Source organism: Protopterus annectens, chromosome 8.part1 (assembly GCF_019279795.1).
Source record: "Protopterus annectens isolate FY-2018-M chromosome 8.part1, PAN1.0, whole genome shotgun sequence".
Lineage (NCBI taxonomy): Eukaryota > Metazoa > Chordata > Ceratodontiformes > Protopteridae > Protopterus > Protopterus annectens.
In genome coordinates, this window is record NC_056742.1 from 333,942,898 (window position 1) to 333,963,413 (window position 20,516).

General features: G+C 39.7%; 1 protein-coding gene across 4 annotated transcripts in view; it reads right to left on the reverse strand.

Annotated features, from left to right (window-relative positions):
- Positions 1–3,215: 3,215 nt before the first annotated feature.
- Positions 3,216–20,516, reverse strand: part of NFAT5 (nuclear factor of activated T cells 5) — a 1,437,387-nt gene continuing 1,420,086 nt past the window's right edge. For all 4 annotated transcript variants that reach the window (XM_044081909.1, XM_044081907.1, XM_044081910.1 and 1 more), the window contains one exon: positions 3,216–3,393. The gene's annotated coding sequence lies outside the window, so the exon portion shown is untranslated. The remainder of the gene's footprint in view (positions 3,394–20,516) is intronic.

The following is a 20,516-nucleotide window of genomic DNA, read 5'->3' on the forward strand; positions in this document are numbered from 1 at the left end:
GGGGACTTCAAAAGTAATGTCTGCAAAGGCACGAGTACTTTTGCATGCCTAAGTTTCATAGAATTTTGATAAAGAAAGTTCCCTTGTAGCTACAATGCAAATGCAAGTATCTACACATCTAGTGGAATTTGTCGCTTTCAAAAACAAGAAAATATGATGCATTCCCTTAATCAACCATTCAGTGCCACATCTGAAATAAGAAAGAGCATCATGACTACATTTCAAACGTGAACAAGGAGTAAAAGGCTCACACAGACAAACCAATCAGTAAAAACTACAAGAAAAATCTAGTCAAGCTAGAGTTTCTACAGTGTGATTCCTTAAACCTCTTGTATTACAGGCACATGGAATACATGCAAATGACCCCCCTTAAGGACATCAGGTGTTTCAGCTATATGGCAGTTCTGAATGTCCATTACTTTTTTTTTCTTTTTAAGTCTGTAATGGACAAATTCAGGCCAATAAAGCCAAACCTTACTAGCTGTGTACATGCATGTTTCATCCTTCTTAAAAAACAGCACAGCATAAGTGTACTGTTTGGCTACCCTTTAGAAACACAAGAGTTGTCTTACCCATCTGGGTGTCTACAAAATATCCCAACTAACAAACTAAAACAATGAGTAAAAATAAATAAATAATTAAAATAAATAAATAAATAAATCTTGGAGAGCTTCTCTACTCTGAGGTACAGCAAGGTGTGGGGCATTGCCATTTTGTAACTCCCAACATAGGAGTGCTAAGACCCCAGCCAAAAATATCTTAGAAGTGTAAAGAACGAGTTTCAGACCCCCCATGTTTGTTGCTGAAATCTCAAGAATCGCATTAACAGGTCTCACACTTCAAACTGGGTTCCCCTCAAATCAGTCATTTAGATATAATAATGTATGTGGATAAGAGCCTAGACAGCTAAAAGTCAATTTTATTTATTGGCTGGGTCAACATGGAAAGGAAAATGATGAATAGTAGAGGAAGGGCTCCTCTTTCTATTCAAATATATGAAGTGTGATGGATAGTAGTATTCCAATATTCCACAATTCTATACATCCTAAGCTCAATTTTGTAATAAAATGAAGCAAAGCATGTTATTCTGCTTAGCAAAATTAAGATACAGAAACAATAAAATAATTTAGCATAAGAGCAATGATAAACATATTCTAAGAAAAAAATAGAGAGCGCATGAAGGACTGACCTAAAAAGCTGTTCAGCCATAAGCTGCAAAAACGTATTGTATTGTTTTTCTTTCCTTTCCTTTCTCTCCCCTTCCATTTTTCTGTTTTCCATACATTTATGTACCTAGTTGCTACTTGCAAAAATACAATAAGTTGGAAAAGCTTTCTCATTAGAGCTTCAAATGTCTCCACAAAGTGAGTGAACCTGAACCTCAGAAATCCTCAGTGCAAGCCTACATGAACTATAAACTTAAGATCTTTTATCAGTAGAACTAAACAAGTTACACAACAGAATGCTCAAAATGAGCTCAAAGCAGTTTATGAAACAATTTCCATTCTTGGGCTTGGCAATAAATGGATGGTTTTAAGAGAAAAGACATGAGCTATATGTCTCACTCAGCAAATGGAAATCCATTAGCAGCCGTCTGGAAAGCAAAAAGCTAACCTCACTGCAACAGTCTACTGCAGACCTGCTTCCAAATTAATCAACCTGTTGCTGCACTAAAGTCTCAAAGGTATCCAGCAACTAAAAGCTTTAGTCAGAATTTCAGTATTTATGCATATCATTTCTTCTCCTAAATGGCTGCAAACACATCAAGAGAACAATAATAAATCTTTCAAACATGAGTTAGAAAGGTAATGCAAAAATTCCAATGAAAAATAAACGGCACATTATGGATCAATATTCTCTAATCAAAAACTGAGTGAAGTGTTTCTATTTTGGGCCAAATGGCAAACTGACAAGACTATCCATCTTTGAAGGACATTCTTTGGGTGCAAGACAAAACAAATTGGAGGTCTTCAGCTGATGTATACAGTCCTACACAGACATGAGGTCTTGACAGACCTAAGATATGCTACCCTGTAAAGATAAAAATCTAATGCAACGAAACAAGTATTTACTGCTACAAGCTAAAAAGTAGACAATAAATAATAACAGGACAGAATGCAGCAATTCAGAAAATGATTATTCCTCTATACCTTCAGCAGAACTAACCTCCAAATGAGAGATTTATCAAACATTCAAATCTACTGAACAAAAGTCAGTCCTCTACAAGAAAGGGGAGCACGCATTTAAATTATGCATTAAGTGCACAAAATGAAATGCCCTATGTCTGCAACAGGCCTTGGATCTGTTTTATACTCTTCAAGCCAAACAGGACTTAAGATCTTTATTATGCTCTTCAAGCAGAACTGGTTGCCATGGTGGACTTCTGAATCGGGAAGAGTCCCAAAGCTTAAAAATTGTTGTGCAAGATTTCTAACACAGCAATACCCTCTTGAAAATGTCCCCAGAACTCACTCTAACAGAAGTCTACTGTTATAACTGCAAAGGGAAGTACTGCTACACTCAATCTAATAACATAAAAAATAAAGATGCTTCGGCAGAACTAAAGCATCCTGCTTAGCTTGGACCTGTAAATATCTGCTTACTAGTGAAGCAAACCTATCCTCAAAATTACTTACATGTGAATAACAAGGAGATAAACAGCAAACCTTGCTCCTTCACATTTCCTTAGGAAAGGCCCAGGGGGCCATTTCCCTCTCTGGTTTTACATATCAAAACAAGTATGTCCGTTTCAGGAATGGTGTTACAGCCTTATGGCTTGTCTGAAAAAATCCCCAAGCTTATTAGCTACTGCATAAAAGGTTTAAATGTACAAATAACATCTATCTTCAAATTATGTCTATGGTTAAGTGGGAGGCATACAAACTCAAAAGACAAGTAAACAGCAATGACACAACCTAAGTTACTTCTTCTGCAGGACTGATAATTACAGCAACAGTGAGGGGAAAAGAAATCAGGAATGGAGTTGTTTCAGGCATTTTAAAAAGAACTAAAAAAGGCAGTAAAGCTGAATGTGTGCTGGTGGCCCAAACCAAACAGTAATGGTTTTAATACTGACAGCTTAAAGTTGCAAAGATGTGGCCTACAGAGGAAGAAATCCTTGGTGACGATCTAATAACACAGCTTGCAGAATTGTCTTAGTATACAGAAGTCAATACATCCAGAAGCTGTCAGCAATGTTCTGAGGCACAATACACTTGGAATGTAAGCTGCTAGAAGTTCTAAAATTGACAGAAATTGGTTCTTTATGCCTCACTTTTTGACATTTCATTTGTAGAGTGCTTCGAACTATACACAGTCTAAATTTTTTGTTTTATTTTCACAAAATCTGTACAATTCTTCACACTGTTTCAGTCTTCTTCACATACACATTCCCTGAAAAACAAAAAAGCAGATATATTTTTAAACTGTAACACTGCATTAATCACAAATACTACAGATGTGTGACAAAAATCTACACTCTACCAGCTACTTCTAATAAAAACAGTAATTAATTGCCAACTACTACAATTATGTAAGGATATGAGAAATATACCTTGCACTTAATTTAAAATACTTTCTGATACAAGAATAATACACTATCACTAAGCTTAAAATTGCTTTAACAGAGTATATGCCCTTTCCAAAATAAAGCCAATTAAAACTGCAGAAAAAAAGCAACAATAAAAACAAGAAAAAAACACAATTATATTACAAGGCCAAGCTGCAAAAGAGGCAAAACTTGCAATTAAATCATCCATAATAGTCTGCTAAGGAAAGCAATAAGGAATACCACAGGATACACGGTTTACGAAAGAATACTTACAGACTCTGAATTAGAGAAGTAATGTCTCAAACCACTGGTTAGTATTTGGTTGAAACTAATGGATTTAATTTAATCAAATGTCAGAAGATGATTAAGGCCACGAGTTGTTAACATGCTACTTTGTGAAATGCAAGTTTTTTTGAATCTCTCATCCTCCATTTGCCCACTGTGTAATTCAGAGCAAGTCACTTAACCAGACAGTACTCTCTGGAAACTGGGCTAGGTACTTACAGGTTCATTGGTAAGTACTAGGCTATTTGCCCTTGGGGATAATTTTAAACCTATCCAATTTCCCTTTTTGAGCTCAAATAATCTATCCTATTTGGTTATAGATTGGCCTTACCCATTCCTTGGTCAACGATTATATACTAACCTTAATGAGAACAACTGATCTCTTATAACAGATAATTTGAGGGAAATGCTCATGCATGGGATTAGGCATTTATGAGTTGCTTCTGTCCATTAGTGGTATGGGGGGGCAACCCTGGGGTAACATTTTTTGTTTCCCATCCATAGATCTAAGCTGCACTTGAATATGGACAAACTCTTTACTGGTGTCCTGGACTACATGCCTAGTAGCTATCTGTAATTATTAGATACATCTTCAGGGGATCATAAGCAGAAGGGCCACAGTGTTGTACCAACACTTTAAAAAAAGTGCAGTTGTGTTAGTACACTCACAAAAGGGATGCATTTGAACTATTTGATTACTGCTACATCATAATTTATTTCATCTGAGAACTGACTGTTGGTGGGCAACTGCAATTTTGTCCTGACAACTACAGCTCCTTTAGATGTCCCTTAGATGATACAGTTGGTCTGTTTCCTACAATAAATACATCATTCCAATTCCAAACAGGAAAAGCAGAGAAGCATTTTTTATGGGGGGTTAAAAACTCACCAAAGTATGCCTAGGAGGATACAGAGACTTATTTTGCCAGATCTGACACTGAGCCTTCCTAAAGGTTACTGGAAATCAACTTCTTTTAGAAAGAGGACTTTCTAATCTACCTTCTCTCACTCATGGCTGCTGAGAAAGTCCATGATTGCCCCAACTAGTGAGCTAGAGGGTGGAAGTCAAAACTGCATCAGCAGCAGTCTTATCTGAACATCTACTGCTACGGTGAACATGCATACACAAACATTCTCTGTTCGTCATGAGGATCAATACGCTAGTACAATGCCTTACTTTTAGGAAGTTTACTAAAAAGGTTTGGATACTGAACGAGTAAACCCTTGCCACAAAACATATCTTGCAAGTCTGCAGTGGCAAACCTTACTCTATTTCTGGACTCCAGTCTATATTGTAACATTTGGGAAAAAGCATCACAAGTACTGTTTACCAAAACACTTATAAAGAAGGCTGCTGTAGTGACTGATGCCGTTGTATTGTGGAATGGCCTCAGACATGCTCTTCTAAGGTCTTTGCATAATGATCACAAGAAAAGGCAATGCAATTAATTAAGTCAGCCATTAGTCATTCAGATGATATCTATCGCAACTCGAACACTGACTATCCCCCTTCTTGCTTATTTGTCAAAGAAAAATCTGACAGACATGCACAGTCCCTAGCAAGATCTTCCAATTCATTTTCCTTTCACCCAAAGTTCAGTATCATCCTGATGAAGGGCTCATGTCAGCATTAGACAACTCGCATTAAACTGAATAAAGACAAGTTTAGGCTCCAAGCCCTTCAGAGCTTTCATGTCAACTCAGAGAGAGAGGCCAAGTCCAGACAGGACATTGCCAGGAACAATAAAAAAAACTAATGTCCAAACCCATCCATAAGAAACCCACCAAAACAAGGGAGATAGAGAAAGGAAGTAGCTACTGCAGCAGTAATCATTCACGTTCAAAAGTTGGGCTTAAAGTAAACTTGGATACCACTTTAGGCATAAAAGGATTAGTGCTCAAAGAAACCCTGTTTCTATTGTTAATAAGATAAGGTTGATAGACAATAAGAGCTTGTAACTCAAGATACTCTTCCTCCAGAAGTCAGAGCAATTGGTAAAACTGTTTTATGTTAAGAACCTCAAGTCAGCCTGATGACCTGGTTCAAATGGAGTAAGTGTTAGCTTCTCTAACATAAAATTAAGATCCAAAGGAGGATCCACTGGTTTTCTTGGAGGTCTCGTACTTAATACCCCTTTCAAAAATATTTTACCACAAGAATGCACTGAAACAGGGAATTCCATGGGCAGACATGCTGAAGTGGCTGACAAATGGACTTTGACAGAGGAGTAAGACAGGCCATAGAAAAGCAACCTGCACATATATTGCAAAAACAGAGAAAACACAAGCCCCGAAAGGGTGCTTATTATCGTGTTGGCACCAACTAGAAAATATTTTCCATTCGCTTGCTTATATATGATTCTTTTTACCCCCTTTCTTGCTTCCATTAATGCCTGCTTCACATCCTTAGTAAACAGGTGCCTAAAAGGTATTAAGACTCTAGCATCCAGGCAGTCAGCTGAAGTTTTTGGGGTCAGGATGTACCAAACAGCATATTCTTGTATGAGTAGATGCAATCTGTGAGGAAGCTTGTGGCAATTGCGCCTGACCAATTACAAAAGAAGGGAGAACCACTTGCTGCCTGGGACAGAAGGGAGTCAACCCAATGATCCTGGAAGATCCCTTCTGAATCTTCAGAATTACCTTGGATATCAGCGGAAAGGCATACAGGAACATTCCTGTCCAAGAAAACAAAAAGGTATCATTCTTCCAGACTTTGTGGCAAAGAGTCCAGGAGCAGAAATCTGCCATATTGTTCAGAGAGAGAATGCAGAAAGGTATACTTGATAAACTCCACACCTATGGATCAAATCTTGGAAGATCTAGTGATCTAGTTTCCATTTGTGAGGAACTGCTTTTGCCCTACTCAGCTCATCAGCCACATAATTTTGAACTGATGGAATTGTACGACGTCTGTAGAATGAGACTGTACTGTTAAGTTGTATCCCATGCTAACACGGCTAGTCTGCATAGGGGGAGTAAGATCCGATTCCTCTTACTTATTTATGCACCATATCACTGCGGTACGGCTTTGAGGTGGTCCTGGAGACCAAAGGAGATTCAGAGAGTTCAGTGCCTTGACAAGGGTAAGTATATTTATCGCTCGTCTAGACAGGATGTAAGAGAAGTCTTTGTGAGTTCTGTTCAAGGAGCTTTATTATGTACAAACACATCAGGATTGCAGCTTCATAACTTTAACGTGGGTAAACATATACAGACTACCTATTACATTCATACATGCTCATTCTCTGGCTGCACTCTCAAAATAGTACTTAAGCTAACACGTGCTTGCTATTTATATGCACGTTCAGTCCTTGAAATGCTTCAAAGATACAGCACATACACACTGTTCTACATCCATGCAATCAATACAAATAATTCTTTGTCACGCAATTATACAGAACTAGATACATACATACAATCAAGTCCAAGTCGCTGTGTATTTCTCCCTAGGTCTGGAAATGCAACCAAAATGTGCGACAAAATTTAGAATGAGGTTTGGCAACAGGGATGGTCTCTGCTGAATGTTCAACCTTAGGAACATCAGGAAGAACATCAGTTCTGCAACAGGAACAGTGTCTGGATTGCTCTGAGGTCTAGAGTCGGTATTCACAGGAACAATGCTGTGATATCGATTCTGGTACAGGAAGATAATGTCTGCAATTTCTCCTGTACTCCACTCCCTCAGATGCTACGAAGTAGGATCTCGGCTCAGTACATATACCAGTTACTGGACCAATTCGGTCGAAACCTTTCACCATTTGTATTCCTCACTGTCTCTACTTCTTTCAGTGGATAAAGAAATGTGATCAATTTATCATAACTGGAATTCTGGATAGAAAGCATCCTGAATAATTGGGCTCCAATGGTTTTGTTGTTTTTAGTTTTAAGTCTCAACAAACTGGAACTAATAGGCAATGTTCTGGTTTGCCTGGATAGAAGTCTCTGAACAGGTGAGTATGGATATTGTCAAGGGGTATGTTTCTGAGATTAAGTATATTCAAAAAGACATCAATATTATCACACTTTGACCTTTCAAGTAATTGCTTTCCACTCTGTACTGCAGGTTCAGCTAGTCCATCTGACTGTGGATATTCTGGACTACTAGCAACATGCACAAAGTCCCACTCTCTTGCAAAATTCTGAAACAAATGACTAGTAAATTGAGTAACATTGTCAGAAATAACTTGATTTGCAAAACTTTTGAGAATGGTTCCATTTTTTACACTTGTGGCATTTGCTGACCAAATGCTAAGCATTTCTCTCTTATAGACTCATGATTGGCACCTCAACTGCAACAGTTAACAATAAAGCTTGATTTGGGTTTTACTGATTCACGTTTATACCACACTGAGCATCCTCCTTTCTTAGAACTTGCTGGAAAGCTACGTGGTTTCCTAGGAGAACCCACAAGGACTGTGGCTACCATGTGCTTAGGCCTGCTTCTATTTGCCGCATGCTGTCTACATTTGCTCTGGAGCCTGCTGAAAACATGCTCCTATCACTTGCAAACATACTTGCTTGATTTTCTGTAACTTCATGGATCTGACAAACCTCAATAGCTTTGCTCAATGTTAAATCACTGTCACAAAGCAAAATCTCTCTCACAGCAACACTGTTAATACCACATACAAGCCTGTCCTTTATTAACTCATCTTTTAAGTCAGCAAACCAACACATTTTAGCTTTATTTCTCAGGTCAGTAATATAAGCTGCAAAAGTTTCCCCTGGTTTCTGATCTCTTGTGTAAAACAAATGCCTCTCTAATGTAATATTTGTCTGGGGGTTATAAATTTCTCTGAATTTGCATTTTCAAACACTCGGGGTCTTCCTTGATTCAGCCTGTACAACAATATGGCAGTTTTCATCTTCTCCCTCACAAAATGCTGGTGCATACACAAATGAATGCTCTCTTTCAATGGCCTCTGATCCAGCTAGGTTTAGCAAAATGAATGCCCTTGTGTGTGCATCTTTGTCAGAATAAGCTGCTTGTATAAAAATATCATACTCTTGCTCAAATACTCTCCAATTCTCTGCAATATTTTGATCAAATACAAGTGGTGAGGACATTCAAAATCCGTCTGCCATATTAACACATACCAGTGAAGGGTTTTGCAAATATGCATGAACACACTCAAATACATATGCTAGAAATTTATGCCAGTATTTGTAACTATGCCCAATAGCACAACAAGCCTCTGAATAACTGAACTTGGCAAAATAAGTCTCTCGGGCACTGTAATGCTCCTGAAATTACTGTATTGCAAGAAATCACCTTTTATCAGTGAAAGAAACATGTCAAAATAACTGCACTGTGCAAATGAACTTGGGCAGAAGAAGCTCAGAGTAAGAAATATTTCAAAGTATCTGCACTTTGCGAATAAACAGCACACGGCATACAAACTTCCACAAAATTGTAGTACTTTGCTAAATAATTCTTTACAGTGCAAGAAACACACTTTAATGGTGGCAGTTTGCAAACAGACAAGAAACTTTTCGAAATGGCTGTACTTTGACTGTACTTCATGAAATAGTTGCACTTTGCATACTAATAAACTCTTCAGAATACATACACAGTAATAAGCACACACTGTAAGCACTTTAACACACTTTGAAAAACTTTGAATAACTCTAGCTATGTCCCGAATACAATACGAAGCAGTAATTATGCCAGAACACAATACTTTGCCAAAAAACATGCAGTTACCTTGCTTTATTTATGCTTAATGTGCCCTTTTTGCCCTTATATTTGTTTTGCTTGTTTAATCTTTTTTCCACATCCATTCTACTTTTCTTGTACATGTTCTGCTTTAAACATGCTCATTTTGCAATTCCAAGGTAATTAAAAGCTTCTTATGCGCTTTGCTGATGCTTGCTTTAGCAAATATTTTAAATTTTAAACATTTCATTTAATTAAAAAACTTTTTGTGCCTCCCGCTGGTTTAGTAATACGGCTTGTGCCCTTGTAATGCTCCGTTTTACCTTTTTTATAAAATAAACTGTTTGTGAAAGTTTTCATTACCTTTGGTTCTTTTCTGTCTCTTTTTCATGCTTGTTTCTCTTAGTTTACTGTTGACTCTGCACCTCGTAGCTCTGGAAAACAGTCGCTGGAATCCCGGTCTGACACCATGTCACTCGTCTAGTCAGGATGTAAAAAGACAAGTCTTTGTGGGTTCTCTTCAAGCAGCTTTATTATGCACAAACATCAGGACTGAGGCTTAAGAACTAATTTAGGTAAACTTGTATACAAACAAGCTATTACATTCATACATGCTCTCTCTCTGGCTGCATTCTCAAAATGGCACTGAAGCTAGCACGCGCTTGCTATTTATATGCATGTTCAGTCCTTAAATCACTTCTTAAAGATACAGCACATACACTCTGCTCTACAATCTTTTTTTATGCTTATGTTCTTGTGTCTGTCATTGTTGTTCCAGGTACCTTGCACTTTTATCCTCCTTGATGTTGCTACCCAAGCAAAGTCCAAGGCATCTGTAGTGACGGACTGCTTTGGAGCAGGAGTGGAGACTTGGATTCAGATATATTTGATGTCATCATCAACTTATTTCTCTTCTCACAAATTCCAGAACTGGAATTTGAAAATATAATGGGTGTTGTTGGTGCTGAGACCAGAGAGACTTCAGATACCATTGTTATCTTTCTATGTGGAGTCCTGTCAGAAATATCATGAGAATCACAGATGCCATGAAACCCAGAATCCTAATGTATTCCCTTGCAATGACCAAAGTCTGAGATGAAAACCCCTGGAATAGATCTAAATATAGAATTATTTTTCTAGTGGAGGAAATGCTTTTTGTAACTAGGTGTACAGCAGACACCCCAGGAACACAGACCTGTATGAGGAGTCAAATATGACTTTTGAATGTTCTTTTCGAATCCCAGCCTGTGTAGGAAAACGTTTACCCAAGTGAGATTCCTGACAATTTGAAAAAGACTCTGCAAAGAAAAGCAAGTAATCTAAATGCAGAAAAATGTGGATACCTTGTAGCCTGCGATGGGATACAACAGGAACTAGGTACTTTGAGAACATTCTTGGAGCTGTGGATAACCCAAACGGTAAGGCACAAAACAGCCAATGTGATCCAGACAAACAAAACTTAAACACCCGAAATCTGGACTGAACAGGAATGTGACGATAACCATCTTTTTAATATGAGGTTACCAAAATAAAATCAAGACAGGAAGAAAAGAGAACAAGTTGTCAATTGAAATAATTTTGAAATTGGGCACAATCTTATACTGGTTTAGTAAAGAAATGTCCAAAACTGGCCTGAAGACATTTTCTTTCTTAGGCACCAAAAACATTCTTGAATAAAAACCTTTTCCCAACTGGAAGGGGAATTGTTTCTTTTACCCCCTGAAACAGCATGTGTTGTAGGACAGGAGGAAATACAAGGGCTTAGTCTGGTGGATGTGAAATAATTCCTTGAAAAGATGGAGTTTCTTTCCACTGCCCTCTGCAACGTTGCTGAATCATCTTCAGAACATATTTGTCTGAGACAATCTGTTGCAAAGACAGAAATGAAAATTCAGACTTTCTGGAAAAGATAAGGGACTGCCAGTGTTTGGGGAGACAAGTCCCTTACACAGTTCATTTGCTTTAATTGACTGTCCTTTGTGCTGGTGGGTTTCTGCTTTCCTTCTGGAACCACCCCTGCCATTGTTTTTTAAATGTTGTCTTACCAACATTTTGCTGAGACTGTTTATTCGGTTTCTTCACAAAATTAATGTGATGAATAAAGTTGTTTCAAAAACAAACAAAAAAATGGAAAAGAAAGCAGAAAATCCTTTGGAAAGGTATGAGAAGGACAGCAAATCAACCTGAGAGTCCCGTATCAGTTTACCTCTCTCATCACATTTTTGATAACCTCTACAGCAAAGGGTCTGAAGCCTAGATCTCTATCTAAAAGAGAATTTATATTCTGGGAGGTTATGAGAATGCAGCCAGGCAAACCACATCAACCACAGTACAAGTGACAACAGTCCTGGATATAGTATCTAGACAGTAATATACTTCAACCATGAGAAATGGAAGAAACAAACCCACAAAACAGAGTTTTCCTCATAGTTGAGAACTGCAGACAAGACAATTCTCATATTTTCAGTTAGTCAGAATAAACATTATCATACAAGCCGGATAATTTATAAACACAACAATTAGTGGTAGAAGCACATCCCCCCCCCCTTCAAACTTAACTATTTTACCATCTTTTTCTAAAGTGGAAAGATCATCATACACTGAAATTCAGGTAAAGTTGTAGCATCTGGATTACATTTTTAGATGAGCGCATAAAGATTAGAAAGAATTTTGTACAGTCTGCTTTCTCAGGAGCAGGTGGTTGGCTATCAGGAAAACTACAGGCTGTGACAAACATATCCTCCAATGCTGACAGTAACTGAGGAATGGGTGAAGGTTCTCGCAATTCTAATTTAACAACTCATAATATTTTCTGAAAGACTGACAAACCTCAGTGTCTTTCAATAAAAAAAAAAAAAATAAAATGGCACATTCTTGAAATAGTATCAGAGAACGAGAACCCTTCACAGGGAAATTGAGGTACTATGCTCTCCTCAGAGTCCAAATCAGAAATCTGAGGAGAAAAACCTGTATTTGTGCCCCATTACATTCCTCTAGAGATTTAATTTCCTGAATTTATTCCAAGAAAGGGGAATCCCTTTTTCTTTTACCAGAAACCACATTATATGAAGAGTCAATACCTGTACACGACCCTGAGACAGACCTAATAAACTACTACCTGTCCAGTGGAACTGGTGCAAGACAAGATAAATGTTTTTTCTGTTCCTTTTTTATAGGAAAGTTGGTGCACTTACGCTCATGGCAGCAACAGCTTTCCCAGGGTTGGGCACAACATTCTGGCTAAGCAGAAGCACATTCTATGCCTCTTCTCCCAAGACTGACAACAGTGGCTCTCCCTTGCCCACTGATGACACCACAACAACTGCAGAGGATACTGCTAACCCACAGGCCATTGGGGCTGTACAGACAGCACTAGAGGGATCTGTGGAAAGAGATGGGTGGTGAAGAACTAGCACTGTCCACAGCACAGTCACTTACCAGCAAGCTGAGACTAACTGGTAGCCTGCTGTGGTGGCAAAGGCTATTTAGTTGACTTTTTTTTTTGTGGCTGGAAGAAGGACCAATTCTGGGACAGGTAGCATGTTCCAGGATTAAGCCGAAAATAGTGCTCCTTTCCCAAGGAAGCTAAGCAGCACAAAACAATACATATAAAACATATTTAAAAGTAATTTTTCACAATTAAAACACAGTTAAAAGCACTCAAACACACCTGCCAGTCCAAAAAGTAATTTAAACCCAGTTTTTCTAAAGGAAAAAAAAACAGTTTTAAAATGTTTACAACAGCTTTTAATCTGTCAGAACCAAAAGAATGCATTTACTTAAAAGTATAGTAAAACTGTGCAACAATCAACAAAAATGAGCATTCTTGGCTTAAAAATAGTTTTCTAAACACTAAAGCAAGTTTAAACAATAATTATATGTGGAAGTTTTTTCCCCCAAAAGGGAACTTCTCTTCCTGGTAACGGAACAACACAAAACAAATGTCTATCTTTAAAAGTCCACACAGGGGCCCTCTCTTCGGCAGCCAGAAAGCTCTGCGGGGGTTGGCGCTGAAATCAGTCTTTTACCCATCTCAGCTCAAACTAATGGTTTGGGTACATGAAAGGTGCACTGAAGCTTTGGAAGCGGGACTGCTGTTATGTCCTTGGCAGGACACAACCCACATTACGTAGACTAATGCAGCAGTGATCACTACAATAAACATCTACTGATGACTGGACCAAAAGGGGGTTACCACAACTCTCTAGGGAGAGTTCTTGTATCACAGAAAAGGCATACAGAAACATCCCCATTAATGGGAATGAAAAGGAATCTGCTTTCCAGACTTTCATGAAAGGAGATCTGGAGCAGAATTCAACTGTTCTGTGAAATGAGAGAAACTAGTCTACTTGAGCAGTTCTATACAGCTGGATCAATTCCCGGAAGACTCCCAGTTTCAACTTCCATTCATTAGGGTCTGTTGTGGTCCTGCCCAGATTGTCTGCAACAATATTTTGCTCCGAGGGAAAGTAAACAGCTGTCAGACAAATTGTGACAAGTTGCTAGATCTCAGGTTACCACAGCTAATCTCCAAAGGGAGCGGGATCTTGTTTGCCTGTTTATGTACATCACCACTGCACTGCTGTCTATGATTACTAATAGAAGACCTGGAACCCAAAAGGGATGACAACTGTTACAGTGTGTTCTACTTGTTCCTCAAGTATGGTCTGGAAGGGAAAAGGGGAGAGCTGGCTTGTGAGATAACAGGTTCACCGAACTGAAGTAATTAGCTTTTTTAAACCACAGACCTGGAATCTGAAATGATAGGGGGTGCTGATAATGGGTCAAAACCACTGTTTGACCAGAAAGTTCTAAATGCTTCAACTTCATAATTAGAAATGTCAATAAATAAACAAATAAATAAATAAGTTGTTTCAACATACTTTCTAAAAACAAATGAAATAAGTTCAGTAAGACAACCCTTTTGAGAGACTTTTGGTCTTACTGGGGGATTTTTATTTCATGCAAACACAGTCCACAGAATACTGGAATAACAGGACGTTCATCATGAAAGAAAGGTAATATCTCATATACAATCCAAACCAGCTGACAAGTACAAAAACAAACTGGAGCATCTAAAGGGATATATGTAACAGCACTATAAATAATCCGTTAACCAAACACTTCTTACTTGAACACTCACAAACTTATCACAGCTTTTATGATTTTGATCATGTTTCTGTGCTAAGAATTGTATTTTAATGTTTCACAAACATTACTGCAGAAAAAGTTCTAGGACATATTTTAACACCCTACAACCTTATGGGCTCAGTAATGAACTTAGTATGAAATATTTACTATGATTACAGTGTAGTGCATTGAGCATCATGATTACACTCCAAAAATGAGAAAAAGACAAGCTGATTCAGTATCTTTACGACATCAGAAAGGTGCTTAAACCTTTTTAAGCACCTCATGGGCTGTTAACATAGTGTCTCACTCTAGGGATTAACAGGGGCCAGTGTCTGACAAAAAAAACTGCAGGAGGAGAGAGAGAAAAAAAAAGAAATGTACATACTTTTAATAACAATAGATGTGTTGTCCTCTTCTGTACTTCTCATCTTGTGGATTATCAGATTTCATTGGATCAGAGGCTGGCAATAGACTGGTTTCCAAAGCTCAGACTCTCTCTCTCCTAATGCCCTACACCACTGAAACACCTCAGATCGAGTTTGCTCTTCTCTTGCTCGACCCTAACAAGAAAGCCATAACCCCCCCGACAGACTAGACCTAAAAGGGTCCAACACAAGAAGACTTCAGATGTGTCAGCAAAGTCTTACAGGAGCAGAATACTACACAAAAGTTACTTTGGAAAGGGGGAGCGAGGAAGGGAATGTTAAGATGGATGGAAGATGACAACATGGATACATCATTACGGTGAGTACACAACTTTTGTAGCCAATGTTGCCTTTTCCATCTGCTTCAACCTGTAGGGTAGAGTCCCCAGCCAGACTGATTCACGTAGTACTGAGAGAGAACATTCCGAAGAATGGTTCAGCCAAACACAACCCTCGACCTTGACTGAGTGTCAAGCTTGTAGTGAGATAAAAGTATGATTACTTGACCAAGCAGGTGAAGAACAGATTTTGTGTAATGAAGTGTGACTGAAAAAGGCTGTCGAGGTACATACTGCTCTCACAGAATAAGCCTTTGGTTTAGATGGCAAGGACAACACATAAACCTTGTACACAAGATATGAAATCAAAGCCATCTCTACAAAATCTCCTTAGATTCTCCTTTAGCTAGCCTGACTCTGGAAAAGAAGTCTGAAGTAGCAGTTAGATTAACTGTGAAAGCGCTTACATCTGTTTGTTCAATAAAATAGTTTTTATTAGTCTGAACCTGGAGCCATCGGGTTGTTCAACTCTTTTGCTGTTTAAAGGAGGCTTAAATGTCAAAGCTTGAAGTTCTGACACTTGTTTGGTGAAAACTTGAAATGTGCTGTAGCAAAGTCTCCTCTAACAAAAAAGGACAGATCCCACAGAGGAACCCAGTGAGGCTGAAAAACTGTCAACACCGATGGGTTGAAAGACCATTTACAAGGCATCAGAATGCTCCTGTTCAGTTTATCTACTAGGTTGTTGGAATTTCATGGAATGTGTGTTATCAGAAAGTGCTGGGTCAACATCTCCTATTACCGCACCCTCATGGCCTTCCGACACTTGGGGTAAAATTGGGTTTGGCCCTGTTTGTTGACATACCAGACCACAACCATATTTTGGGTCTGGATACAAATGACGCCTCTGGGGAGATTACCATAAAAAGCCTGCAATGCTACCTGGACCACTTTCATCACCAAAATGCTGATGTGCAAGTTGGCCTTTAACTGGGACCAGGTACCTTGAACTGTTCTTCCCCGCAAAGTGTCCCCAGACCACAGGAGGGAAGCATCTGTAGTTACTGTGACAGTCGGCAGGAGAAAGACAAAGGGACATCCTGATGAGACACTGTTGGATGTCATCCACCATGTGATGTACTGGCTACAATCTTCCAGGAATTTTATAGAATAGTGCATAGGGTGAGCTGCCAGAAACTGCTGGACTGAAAGAGTCCACTTTAAAGCTTGGACTGGCTCTAGATTGTACTTCTCGAAGTTCAATGTAATCCCTAAGAACACAGAGATGGAACAAGGAGTCTCTCGCTTAATGCTCTTGAAGTGCCCATAAGGAGCCAATCGTCCAGGTAATGAAAGACCTGGAATGCCTGCAGCTTACTCTAGGCTGATGCCATACATTTGGTGAAGGGAGCTGTGGTGGGACTAAAGAGCAGATCCCGAAATTGATAGTGACAAGTTCAAAGACAGAAGGGCAGAAACTTCCTGGAGTGCTTGGCTATCTTTATGCAATAAAAAGCATCTTGGAGGGTCTACTGAGTGCATCCAGTCGAGCAGAGGTACAAGACACTGCACATTGACCATCTGGACTTTGGTCTAGATGATGAACAGGTTTAACTTGCTTAGGTCCAATATAAGCTTGGAGTCCTTGTTTTTCTTCATCAAAAACAAAACTTGAGTAGACTCGAGATCATCTCCTGTCTGGTGAGACCTCCTGGATGACTTCATTTACTAGCAGTTTTTGAATTTCTTCCACTGCTTCCCTTGGCTGATTAGTTTGGACATCCAGAAGGGACTTTTGGTGAATAGCTGGGAAAAATTGAAAGGGGACAGTATAATCTCTGTTAATGAATCCCAACACCCAGAAATCTGTGGTGATGGCCTCCCACACTTGAGGGCAGACAGCCAAGTGTCCCTCTCCCTCTGACTGCCGCCAGAATGTAGCAGCTGTGCAAATCTCCAGTAGTGCTGAAAGGACTTGTCGCAGAATGGCGCTCCAAAGCCCTGATTTTGTTGACCACTTCTGCGTCTAGAGTGGTGTCTGTGGGAATTCCCCATAAAGTTGCTGGAACTTCTGGAAGAATAACCATTCACCTCCCCTCCTAATTACAGGAGAAAGTCCACTGAGGGGTGGAAAAACGACCCCTATGACAAATAATGTCTTGTGATCTTGCTCACTCCTGGTTGGGGTTTCCTTAACTTTGGGACCAAATAAACTGGTCCCATCAAATGGAGCATTCAGAAAGGATACAAAGAGTTACAAAGGTGCATTTTGGTATGTCAGCAAACTCCAACACTGGCAGCTGCCACATTGGCTGTACCATCCACTGTCTTGAATAACAAGTGCATGAATACACTGGAAATCTCCAGTATGACAGCAAATTCTATGGACTTGGTAACCTTGCTAATCAAGTCCCTTCGTAGTCTAGTCAGGTGTGCCATGTAGTTTAGCACACGGACAGCAAAGGTTGCTGAATCTGTCCACCACTCTAGACTCTTTACTGGGGAAACAGACAGACATACACTCCTAAGAGCTTCTTTTTGGTGGCTGTGGCTACTATAATGGCATCTACTGCAGCCCACTTGCTCCAAAGGGTCATACTCATGAGTGGAACTAAAATCCTGTCTGGCTTTCTAGGAACAGACTCCACCACATCTGGTTCTCTCCACACCCTGCTAGACATTAAACTGACTAGTGCAGCTGGAGGAGTACTGCACAGGCTGCAGATGGACTTGCACAGAAGGCCTCAAGAAACATTGACTCCTCAGATTAAGGAGCCTCAGTGGTCCAACTTCCCTTCTATTATATCAATTCCAGGAATTTGCCAAGAGAGACATCATCAAGGAGAGATTTTGAGGAACCTTTACCTTCATTAAGGTCAGTGTCTTCTGTCAACAAATCCTGAGGAAATCTAGGTGAATTATCTTCCAATGGTGCTTTCTGTGCTCTTCAGGGGGAGGGGATTCCAGATTAAACAAGAAGGCCACAGGAAAGCCCTGTAACTGGGACTGCTCAAGGTTTTGAGATGCAGGCTGTCTGAACAAGGGGATGAATGAAAAAAGTTTTAAAGAGACCAAAGGATCAGGCTGGATGCAACAGAGTGCAATTTGTCAGCCCCAAGTGGGACTAAATTCACTCCACAACTGCAAATACAAACACAAAGGACAGACAACTGGGGAAGTACTTCCTCTTATCTGAGGATCTACGGTAAGCACAACCACCAGCTGCTGACCTGGACAGATCCGAGGCCAGGACAGAACTAATCAACCCCAGGGGCCCCCAAGAGGCACAGATGGCTCTGAAAGCCTCAAAGTTGTCAATGACCCTGACTTCTTGGCTCCAGTTTGTGGTCAGCTCCATAAAAGCTTGAGTCCAGTGCATCAAAGCTAACAATGGAGCTGAGGGCAACCACACTGTTGACCAATGAAGGCAATCATGCAGACAGGAATGGGAGGATCCAGAACAACCAGAACTAAATGACAGAGCATTACAAGAGAAACCAGAAAGGGGGTAGAGTGGTCAGCTCTCTCCATCCTCAGAGTGAAGGGGGAGGGAATGATCTCCAAGTCAATATGTGCCTTCTAAAAAAGATAAAGAATGTCAGCATCTATTTCCCCAATATTCTAAGGGAACTTGCCTGACATTGAAGAGGCTGTCAGAGGTGGTTTAGTGGGATGGTGCAAGGGTCTGTCCAAGTCCTGGACCCTAAACAAAGGAGACCGGACCAGACGAGGTGGTTTCCTTGTGAAAACATCAGACCCAGTGGTGGTAGCTAAGATCAGTGAAAAGTACCAACACAACTCTGGTGCCACAGCCAAGAAAGGACTCAACACATCCAAAGGTCAGGACTGATGCGGTTCTAATGTCAGTGCCAAAGAAACTAGGGACTGGGACCAGGAAGGTACCAAAGTTGAATCCATGATGGTAGCTGAGGAAACAGAAGGCCCGAGGGGCCGATGTACTGGCTCATCTGCTTCTGAGCACTCAACAGACTTTCACCTGGATTCTTTGTCTTTATCCTTTTTTTCCTTTTGTCTCCCAATCTCTAACCTTATCTGTCTTTCTTAGCAGGAGACAAAGAAGCAATGGAAGTTGGAAGGAACCCTTTCACAACCAGCTTAGCATTCCTATCAGACCTGGTCAGACAAAGGTGGCACAGGCCTCATAGTCCTCATCAGCCCAGGCGGTACATGCACCAGTCATGCGAGTCCTGCAGGGGGTAAATTTGCAACTGCAGTCAATGCACTTTATAAAGCCTGAAGTCTTCTCAAATGCACTGAAAGGCTAATCAACAAACCCATATCGGCACACAAGTCTAACACTATACTCAAGCAAATGCGAAAGAGAAAACCGACTAAGTAGAAATTCACTTAAGCACAACCACAAATTCCCCCAAAAAATTAAGTTCTGAAGAAAAGGGAAGTGAAAGTGAAAGCTCTACATTCTCTCACACATTCACACACTAGAAAATTACTTGAGTTTGTAAACCATGAGGAACAGCAGCAATCCACAAAAATGAGCTTTCTCGAGAAGCAAAACTTCTAAACACCTATAATCAATCTCTCTCTCTCTCTCATATATATATATATATATATATATATATATATATATATATATATATATATAGATATATATATACACACACACACACACACACATATACATCTGGGTACAGCTCCAGACACCATGTCTGCCCACAAGTGTGGCATATGAGACCCAAGGAGATTAGGTGTTGCAGGGCATTATGGTAGAGAAGTTTGAGCTTCAGAACCATCATCTATTGTCAGCCTCAGACACAAATGGCTCTGATAATCCACAAGTTGAGGCAGTTGGAAAAGTCACTGGATTAGCTTTTAAAGGAGTTAAAACTTCACTCTGCCATGGTCATCCACAAAACGTGGCAGAACAAAGTGTCTAACAGCTTTAAAGGCTATTAGTTCTGAAGAAGGGCACTTTACTTCTGCCTGCTGTCTGTTTCACAGTGCTATGTGATTTATTGGCTCTCAAAGGATTTGAAAGCATTTTTAGTAGTGGCATAGTCTCATTAGTCGATTTTTTCTCTATAATCTTTTAGTTTAATACAGAAGATAGTCTGTCAAGGTGTTAGTTGTTTGCTGGATTCAACCATAAAGTTCATTATTTTAATTTGATACTAGACCTCTCCACTGCCATGACTTCTTTGAATACT